The sequence below is a fragment of the Cryptomeria japonica genome, chromosome 7 (assembly GCF_030272615.1).
Source record: "Cryptomeria japonica chromosome 7, Sugi_1.0, whole genome shotgun sequence".
Taxonomy (NCBI): domain Eukaryota; kingdom Viridiplantae; phylum Streptophyta; class Pinopsida; order Cupressales; family Cupressaceae; genus Cryptomeria; species Cryptomeria japonica.
Window position 1 is genome coordinate 585078349 of NC_081411.1, and position 10783 is coordinate 585089131.

The window sequence follows — 10783 nt, forward strand, 5'->3', positions numbered from 1 at the left end:
TGATATAATCGGCCATAGTGTTCCCCTCTCCAATGTTAATAGTCTCCAGGATCAGGACTGTGTTGCAGAGTTTTTTGTACTCATCCGCAGTTTTCTTATTCCCATCAATAAGCCATTCTATGGTTTTCATAAAACCCTTCAAGGCCTCGGGAGGTGGACTAGGAGAAGGAGTCACTTTTCCAAGGGTTGTTTGTTCATCTTTAGAGATGTGGAGGGCAGAAATAGTATCGGCAGCCCTGAGAGTCTCCTCCATAGTCTCCATATCTAGGCTTTGTTCAGCTTCCAGGTCCCTTGTTTGCTTGTCCTCTTCCAGTTCCTTGTCGGTCTCCTCCGGTTCTTTGCCAGTCTCCTCTGTTTTCTTTTTCTTCTTCTTGGACTGGGCTTGGTTCTTACTTTTTTCCTTCAGCATCCCCTTAGGGTTCTTCTTCTCCTCAGGGACATCAGAGTACTCTTCTTCCGAAGAAATACTAATCAAGGGTTTTGTTCGGGGTTTTTTGCTCTTAGAAGAAGAGGGTCTTGATTTCCTTTTCTTACTACTCTCATACTCTGAGTCATCAGAGCTTTCCTCATTATCAGTCGAGGAATCATTGTCTGATTCCTCCTCCTCCAAGAAATCAGAATCAGACAAATCTTCTTCCGAATCCACTAGCTTCTTCTGCAAAAATTGGAAGAAAGGCATGCTTAAAATGGGTGACCAACTGGTGGAAATTGATGAAGACTTAATAGCTAAAGCTATGGGGCTCAAAAGGGAGGGATGCAACTTCTACAGAGACAGGAAGGTTAGCAGGGAAGCCATTGAAAGGTACCCGATCATAGAGAAAGAGAAGAAAAGACTGGTAAAGTTGAGTAAAACCTATTACCCGCCTAGGGCTTTTGCAAAACCCTGGCGGGAAATTCTCTTTATTTTAATGAGGTATATAACTCTAGATGGTAGGTTTACAAAAGTATATGGGTATCATTTTGTCCTCTTAAATCATTTTAGGCATAATGATAAGATGAATTTCCCTTACTTCTTGCTCTGTTCTATGAATGCCTCTCTAAAAGCCTATAAAGATAATCCTCGGGGTGATACTGCAATGCACCAAGGACTTATGGTCCTCATTTATGACCATTTAAAGGGGTTTCATTGTTAAATACCTTTCAATCAAATGTAAGATCGTATAACAAATCTAGATATCACTCAGAATCTTTGCTAATTCTCTTTCACCACGCTCTTTTGCTCTACCGCTTCAAATGCAAAGTGAGAAATGAATGGTTAATTCATCTTTTATCCCTTGCATACCTAACTTTTCATTGCAATAAATGCACTTAACCCTAATACTTTTGCATACTCTGCATTTCACAAAGATTGTCTACGGATCATCAAGTCTGATCATAAACTTTCAAAAATTCATCTGTGACCATCACACACACCTCTGTAACGTGTCAAAACTAGGTATAGATCTTCAATAGGGGGTTTGAAGTATTTTCATGAAAACCTCCTCCTAAGGTCAGATGCCTTAGTTACTAGATGAGGGTCCAACAGTGGAACCAACTGCGGACCCATTCACTACATTATCATCACTCTTCTTCACCCAAGTCTTCTTCATTTACTTTCTGATCTCTTCAACTTTTTCTTTTCCTTTCTCATCTGTCTTTACATTCTTTCTCTTGTCTTCTAGACCTCTCCTATTCATATATTCTACTTCTACAATATTTAGCAATGTGATCAGATTTGTTGCAAGCATAGAAAACAACATTTCCTTGCATAGGTCTGAAATTCATTTGGTTTCCTCTTGATCTGCACTGATTAGCAACATGTCCAAACCTACCACATGCATAACATCTAGAATTTCTCCTATTCTGGAAGTTATTCATCACACTTCTGCATACATTTTCCTTATCACCATACTTATTACATTTGAAATATGGACTGGTAAAAGATGGACCATTATTGTTATCCTATTTCTACACTGACTAGCCATATGACCAAATTTATTACAAACAAAATAGTTACTATTGATTTTATGAGCATTAGATTGTCTTACTAGAGGCTTTCTTGAATTTTTCTTTTGATGTGTTGACTTGGAGTTTTCACCCTTCTCATATCCAAGACCTTGTGTATCATTAGGATTCTTCTAACTTAAAAACATTCCATCTAGTCTGGTTGAGCTGATCCAGAACTTTTCTTTGTATTCATTTGTATCTTCAAGGTCAAACTTAAGAAGTAGGACCTACTTTCCAAGATCTTCCTCATGTTCTCTAGCATCTTGAAGTTCACTCATCAACTGTCCATTCTTCAAATTTGTCTTTCAAGGACTGAGAAATATTTTCTTCATTCTTCTTCCTTTCTTCAATCTCCCTTGTCAATTTTATCACAATGGCTTCCATCTCATTTTTCTAAACTACATTAGCTCTAGTGAATATGTCACATTCTTTTGTCTTTTCCTTTAGGGATTCTTCATCAACTCTTTGACTTTCTTTCTCTTAAAGCTGATCAACAAGCTCCTTTCTCTTTTCCTTGGACTTACTCAGTTGCTCCTTTAATGTCTGAATGAAATTTTTAGCATCCTTGAGATTTGTTTTCAATTCTTGTACTTTGACTTTGGACTAATCAAGATCATCAAGTGCAACAAGTAGCTATTATATAAGACCATTGGAATCCATTAAGACACCTTCTCAGATCTTTGTCAAGTTGTTAGGTTCCTTTTGAGGAACTTGGCTCTGATACCAATTATTGAAATCAAGGGAATACTAAGAGGGGGGGTGAATTAGTGTTCAACAAATTTTAACTTTAATGATCTAATATTTCAACCACTTAATGCAAATGAAGAAAAGTAAAGTGCAAAAACACAAAGCCAAGATCAGCAACACCATAACAACAAGATTTTTACATGGAAAATCTGGTTAAAAGAAAAACCACGGTGGGATTGAAACCCACAATATTAGTATACTCTGTTAGAAGTATAATAATATTATATAAAGGGAATGCACATTCATTTAGGCACACTTCCTAGAGCTCACTACTCAATTACAAGTAAGGGCTACAACCCAGAAGGCTCACAACCTTACAAAATGATTATAAAAGATATAAGAGAGTTTGAACTATTTAATAGCTTCAACAAATTCTTAAGTACAGTTCTAGTTAGGCACAAAACACATTATCACACTCTGCTCTGCTACTTTTTTTGTTATGATATTCTGCATTATATAAGAGCACCAATCTTCCAGTCACGTACATGAAACTGCACACAATCTCTCATACACACCTCACACATAACCATTGATCTACCAAATGATCAAATTAATTAGTTTAATATATCCACAACATCAAATTAGATCAATTCCATGTTGGCCCAAAATTCTTATCCCACAAATGAAATGTGTTATCCAAGTAGGCATAAATACGATAAAAAAAATTAAGCAAAGCAAAACAAAATGCCCACAAGCTTCCCATATGTTGGCTCAACAACCTCAAACATGCAAACAACTGCCAAAATCACTTCGTACAATCCGCACACAAAATCTTCACATACTACTACCAATGAACATTATTCTACCAAAAAAATATCTACTGGATCTTCCAACTCACCCAAAACTTTTCACCAAAGGCCACAAACCTAGAATAATGCATATCACATGGCCACAATTATTCTCTGAGATCCACAACCATAAATACTCAACATAACTGAATAACTAACCACAACAATGTGCACTTTGCTAGATGACCCGTTCTTCTCACTGGACCTCAATCATGAACTATAGATTGGATATCTAGCTCAAGTTACCATCAATGACAACATTTGCCCATCAATGTAGTGTCTCTTGCCAATATCCCTATGATAGTTGTAGAAGAAGTAAATAGAATACTCAAAGAAGATATAAAGGAATTTAGAAGAAAAACAAGAATAAATACACTTATGATTGGGGAGACAAATGTAGTGATTAAAGAGACAGAGAAGATCTCGAAGCCAATTTTAGAAAAGAACAAGTATGATGTTGTTTCAAGAGAAGTTTGTGATAATGGTAATTCATTTGTTCTGGAAGTGCAAGCAGTGCATTCAAAAATTGAACAGGTTGAGGTGAATGTTTCCTTTGTTCTGGAAGAGAAAGGTGTGGTTAAAGTGAAAGGAGATAAAGGTGGAGAAGAGATAGGAAAATGAGATAAGGTTGAGGATACATAGAATCGTTCAGATCAATCAAATAATATGGACACAATTCCATATATGAAGACTCAATCTCCAACTAATAATGAAGGTCCAAAGGAGGTCAAAGAAAAGATTGAATCTAAAGATAAAAAGGTTGAGGTAATTGGTGTTGTTTCTGAAGCAAGAGACACTGCAAAAGATGTCAAGAACTTCCTTGAAAAAGAAACTATTTTTTGATGATTTGGCATTTTCTCAAGGGGCCTATCAATTTGGCCACCCTTTTTTCCATTCAAAAATTGAAGCTAGCATCATTTACACAAGAAAAGGCAAGAGAGGAGATCCTAAAATCTCACATAGAGGACAATGAGCTTCTAAGTCTTACTTTTGGTGTTCTAGAGAAGATAATGCCTACATTCTAGAAGGACACATCTGATTCTCCCTTTAGTCAGATGAAGATCCTAATCAATTCTATAAGTACTCACTTTGAGTCCTTAGAAAAATCAATTGAAGTTAGAATTGAGAATGAGTTTGATGCAAAGAGATTCAGTGAATTAAAGAAGATGATTTCTCATGATAGGAGTCTATTAGACACTTGTGTAAAAAGTATTCAAGATGCATTATCCAAAGGAGGTAGTGTCTACAAATCCTATTTGTTATACTCCAAATTTTTTGAGGATATTGAGAATAAAATAAAGAAGAATGAGGAGCAATTAGTAGGTATCTCTCAGTCATTTCATCCTTTGACTACTTCTATGACTAGTCAAGAAAGTCAAGTTATATCATTACTTGATAAAATTAAGAGTTGTATGAATGATAAGGACAAGATCATTGGTAGATTTGGTGAGCTTAAAATCCTAATTAATCTTAAGATGGACATAATGCTTAGTTCCTTGAAGGAATCTTAGGATTCCATAGCCACAAATGATCCCATAGATCTTCAGTCGGTAGAGATGCAAGCATTTCCTTTTAACGGTCTCATTTTAGTCTTGGAGTGTCTCAAGAAAGGTTGGGACAATCATCTGAACTCATTGAAAAATAATTTTGTAGACATATTCAAGCTTATGTAAGATAGGAATGTATATGTGTACATATGTTGTTGTACATAGACTTTTTCTTTAAAATTTTGACATGCAAATCCCTACCTTTGCCATTAATGTCAAAGGGGGAGTGTAGGCTAGTGAAAAATGTAATATTCATCTTAGGGGGAGTTTTTGTTAGAAAATTTGAGGAATTTATTATGTGTTGCATTTATGTTTTGTCATTGATGCCAACACTAGTTGTTTTGGTTGTTTACCAGTTTTTCGGTAGGTCCCGATAGAGAGGTTGGATTATGATATTGATTTGGTATGCTCCGATATGGTTTGTTTTGTGGAATTAGTTTGGGTCCGTCATTCATGCATATCATGATTAGTTAGTTTGGGATTTGATGATATGGATGCTATCATTTGTTCTAGTAAGCCTTTTGGTCACCAGTAAGGGTTTTACTGGTAGAGTTTTGTTGGAGATATTTTGATGCATTTGATAAGTGGTATTGGTATGGCTTTTAGATGGTTTTTGGGATTTTTTTGGTTATAGTCTTTGTCTTCTTGATGATCGGTGGTGTTGGATTTGGTTTAAGATGACCTATTTTGGGTTTGGTCTTATTCTGCTAGGTTATGGTCCAGTTTATGTAACATGTTGGTGGATGATCCTGATGCGTTACCATTTGGATTTATTAATTGGATTATATTGTTTCAGTCTTAGGCTGACTTGGTTTAGCTTTGGTTTGTAGGTTTATGTAATGAATTCATTGTATTATCTTTTAGGTGGCCGACCTAATTGTTTAGTTCTCGGGTTGGTATAAATATTATGTAAGATCTCTTTGTAGATCATGGGTTATGGGATTATGTTATTATATGTGTGTGAATAATGCTATAATCATATGTAAAGGTTTTTATCAATCATAGGTGATTGAATCGGGTTGGTGAAAGAGGTTTATGACCTCTGACATTGAGCTTAACCAGACTGTACTCAGGCATAGGAGATGCTATTCTTACACTTAACTCTTCTTTTCGGATTGTAGTCTGAATTTATTTTGTAGTCAGTGAGGCTCCTTTTGTGATGAGCAGTGCGCTCTAGGCTATTGGCCTTCCTGCATGTGTAGGCCCCTCATTTTGTAATCACATACTGTAGAAGTATTATCTGACTGTGGGTAAGCTTCCCACTATGGTTTTTCCCTTTACTGGGTTTTCCACGTACAAATCTTGGTGTTATCTTTTGTGGATGGTTGGAAAATGTTCTATGGCTTATATTTGTGCTTAACTGCTATATCTTATATTTCAGTATTTGGTTTATGTATTTCGATAATAAGGTTTTAATGCTTAAATTTTTATAATCTGTTGACAACTGATTCACCCCCCCTCTTAGTTTTCCACTGGTTATCTAAGATGTCTAAAAATTGGTATCAGAGCTTGGTCCCCATATAGAAGCTTAATTGCTTGAGGAAGATCCTATGGCATCTCATAATTCAAGTTCATCAAGTTCATCTGCAATTGTTTTCCAAAGATAAAATCCTAGGCTTGATGGAACAAATTATAGAGTATGGAATATTCAAATGGAGACTCATCTGAGATTGCTTGGCAAAGAAATTTGGGAGATCACTCAGAAAGGATATACTCTTCATAATCCGGCATCTAGCAATCTTCCTTCGATAGGCTTGGATAAGGATATTGAAAATGATTGTAGAGATAGAGAAGCCCTTTTATATGCACTTTTTGATCAACAAGTTATGGGATTATCAGACAAATCAATTTCAAAGGCTATTTGGGAGAAGTTGGAGACTCTGAATGAAGGTGACCCTATTGTTAAAATTGCTAAACTTGATGGTTACTGGGTAAGGTATGAGAACCTGAAGATGGAAGAAGATGAAAAGATTACTGTTTTTATGGAAAGAGTTAATGAAATTGTCATGGGAATTCAGTGGTATGGTGGATCTCTGAGCGAAGATGAAATAGTTTCTAAAGTATTGAGCGATTTTCCACCAACTTATAAGATGAAGGCTACTGCAATTAATGAGATGAGAACAATGGCAAACACCTCTATTAACAGGGATACCTTAGTTGGAAATTTATCAGCTTTTGAGCTTGAAGAATTTGGTCCTTAAGGAGTTCCAAAATTTGAATCTTCTTTTCATGCATCTACATCATCTACCAACAAGAGTGATCAGAAAGCCTTATATGCAAAGGAACTGGAGGAAATGAGGAAAGAAGAGGAAGAGTTTGAGCAACTTGAAGCCCTATTTGCTAGAAGAGTGCCTAAAGTTTTGAAAGGAAGTAAGTATAAAGGAAAATCACCTTTTAAATGTTTTGCATGTAATAAAATAGGTCATTTCACATCTAGATGTCCTGAGAGGAATTCAAGATTTTAAGAAAGAGCTAGAAGATCTTTTAGGCCTAACCATGATTATCAGAACAAGAATAAGTACACGAGGAACAAAGAAAAATCATGCTACTATGTGGATGAGGAAGGTGTGATAGATTGTGATGATGAACCGACACAAGAATTTGCTAGTGGATTCGGCAATGGAAAGGAATGGGTACTCTTGGCTATAAAGGAAGATGCTCTGAAACCTATCATTCAAAATGAGGAGAAGACCCTTCCTACTAAAGTTGAAGAAAAGGATGATTGGGTGATAGACAGTGGATGTTCACATCATATGACTAGAGATCAAAAGAAGTTTCTATCTTTACAAGAATTTGATGGTGGTCTAGTTAGATTCAGAGATGATAAAACATGCATGACCAAGGGAAGAGGAACTATATCATTGGATGGTAAGCATAACATTGATAATGTTTATTATGTTGAAGGTTTAAGGCATAATCTTTGGAGTGTAGGATAGTTGGTGGATAATGTTGGCATTTGGCATAATTGATGCATATAAGGTGATGTAGTTGAAGATGGATGATTGCACCGATAAAGGATAGAAGTCTATTTGCGATGAAGAGATTCAGATTCTATGAATAGATGACATGATCAGTTATTTGTGTTGTCATTGATGGCAACTGATGTTCATGATGTCTTGTTTTTGTTGGCAATATGAAGGAATTTATTATGTGTTGCATTGATTTTTTATCATTGATGTCAACACTAGCTGTTATGGTTGGTTACTGACATATAGATTTTGGTTATCGGTAGAAGAACTAGTGTTATTGGCAGAAGGGACTATCAGTTGGATACTACCGACATGTTTGGATCAATGGAATATGTTTAGTTTGATGTTTCTGGAGTATGTTCTGGTCAGTTGTTATTGACTTGATGATCAGATGCTATCATACACTCTAGTAAGCCTATATTGGTAAGGGTTTAAGGTTTTACCGACAGAGCTTTTATTGAGAATCTTTCATAGGATGCATAACTAGTGTTGGTGCAGCTTCTAGATGGAATTCAAGATGCAGAAGGTGATCCTTAATCATGCCTTGACTGATTGGACATGTTGCTTTGGCATGGTGGACCCAAATTAGGTCTGGTACCTATCCAGGTTATGGACTGGTATCATGTAACATGTTCTCTACACATTACCAAGATGATTTATGGATTGGTTAATGTTGCTTTGGTCTAAAGACGACATGGAATATCATTGTAATATGGATGTATGTAATGATCTTATTGTAATATCTTTTAGGTGGCCGACCTAATTGGTTTATGCCTTAGGGTTTGTATAAATTGATGTAAGATCTCATTGTAGATCATGGTCGTGGTCATGGAATGAAAAAACATATGCGAAGGAGATTTGGTTGATCATTGGTGATTGAATTGGGTTTATGTTGTTGGTATTATGGATGATTTGATTATGTGTTGCATTGATGTTTTGTCATTGATGTCAATAGTAGCTGTTATGGTTGGTTACTGGCAGACAGGTTTTTATTACCGCTAGAAGATTTAGTGTTACCGACAGAAGAGACTATCTATTGGACACTTCCGACATGTTTGGATCAATGGAGTATGTTTGATTTCATGTGTTACATGCTCCTTGAGCATTTTTTGGCTAGTTGGTATTGACTTGGTAAATGACTGCTATCATACACTCTTGTAAACCCTTACCGACATTGGCTTAAGGCTTTATCGATAGAGCTTTCACTAAGGAATCTTGACAGGATGCATAATTGGCATTGGTGCGGCTTCTAGATGGATTTCAGGATGCTAAAGATGTTCTTTGATCATGCTTCAACCGCTTGAAGACATTTCTTAGGCATGGTAGACCCATAATAGGTCTGGTACCTATCTATGTTATGGACTAGTATTATGATAACTCTAAACGTTACCGGGATGTTTTGAGATGTTCTATGGATCAGTTATTTTTGTTTTAGTCTTAAGCCGACATGACATATCATTGTAATATTAATTTATGTAATGATCTTATTGTAATATCTTTTAGGTGACTGACATAATTGGTTTAGGCCTTAGGGTTGGTATAAAATGATGTAAGATCTTAGTTTAGATCATAGGAAGGGAATATAAAGTGTCGTAGTCATGGAATGTAATATCATATGCGAAGGAGATTTGGTCGATCATAGGTGATCGAATTGGGATTAAGGAAGAGGTCCAAGGCCTTCGGTATTAAGCTTAACCAAGACTGCAATCAGGCATGGTAGATGTTATCTTTGGCAATTTACTGTATTAGATTGTTGTCCATTTATCATGAGATGGTTGTTGCCTATCTGTAGTTAGTGAGACTCTTTTGTAATGAGCAGTACGCTCTAGGCAGTGTGCCTTCCTACATGTGCATGCCCCTCATTGTAACACATACTTTCTGTAGAAGTATCATCTGACTGTGGGTAGGCTTCCCACCATGGTTTTTCCCTTTCCAAGTTGTCCAGATACAAATCATGGTGTTATATGGTATGGTTGCTTTGCATTGATTATTTCTTTAATTGTCAAGGTGCATTGTTTACCAGTATTTGTTTTTGCTTTACTGGTACTTAATCTAGTTAAAGGTTATTAAGTGGATTAAATGTTATAATCTATTAACAAATGATTCACCCCCCCTCTCAGTTGTACACTGGTTATCCTAACAATTGGTAGCAGATCTTTGGTCCTCTTTTGTAGAAGCTTAACTGCTTGAGGTAGATCTTATGGTAGCTAATACTTCTAATCCACCAAAAACTATTTTCAGAAGAGAAATCCCTAAGCTTGATGGAACAAATTATGGGATATGGAAAATTCGAATGGAGACTCATCTTAGATGTCTTGGCAAGGATATTTGAAAGATCACTGAGAAAGGCTACACACCTTATGATCCTACATTTGGTAATCCCGCTACTGTACACTTGGACAAGAATATTGAAAATGATTGCAGAGCTAGAGATAGGCCCTAGCAGCAAAAGTTGAAGACAATGATGAATGGGTAGTTCACAGTAGATGCTCACATCATATGACTAGAGATAAAAGAAAAATTTTGTTCCTGTAAGAATACAATGGCGGTCAAGCCAGATTTGGAGATGACAAAGCATGTATGATCAGAGGTAGAGGTATTATTTCTTTGGATGACAAGCATAACACTGATAATGTTTATTATGTAGAAGGTTTAAATCATAATCTTTTGAGTGTTGGTAAATTGGTGGAAAATGGCTTCCAAATTTAGTTTAAAGATAGAAAATGCAAAATCATTAACAAGACTA